This window comes from Penaeus monodon, chromosome 34 (assembly GCF_015228065.2).
Source record: "Penaeus monodon isolate SGIC_2016 chromosome 34, NSTDA_Pmon_1, whole genome shotgun sequence".
Classification (NCBI taxonomy): domain Eukaryota; kingdom Metazoa; phylum Arthropoda; class Malacostraca; order Decapoda; family Penaeidae; genus Penaeus; species Penaeus monodon.
Genome location: NC_051419.1, coordinates 8,059,164 through 8,059,395, shown reverse-complemented (window position 1 = coordinate 8,059,395; position 232 = coordinate 8,059,164). Strand labels below are relative to the sequence as shown.

Below are 232 nucleotides of genomic sequence, written 5' to 3'. Positions count from 1 at the left end.
TTACTTCTCACTGTTTCATATCATTATAGTCTACATTGACCATAGAATCCATCTGTAATTAGTAATATGATTTATTAAACAATTCAGAATTAAATAGATGTAGTATATTGTGTTCATTTATGTACTTCAGCAGATTTCTGATTCTTTCTTAATGTTAGGAATCACTCAAATGGTGAAAATTTGCCATTCCCCCACAAACTTTTCGCCATGCTACAATGTATATGTACATAAG

General features: G+C 29.7%; 1 protein-coding gene across 3 annotated transcripts in view; it reads right to left on the bottom strand.

The window, feature by feature from the left end:
• The window catches only part of LOC119594560 (cytochrome P450 2L1-like), an 8,524-nt gene that overhangs the window by 3,462 nt on the left and 4,830 nt on the right, over window positions 1–232 (bottom strand). The gene's annotated exons all lie outside the window — the stretch shown is intronic.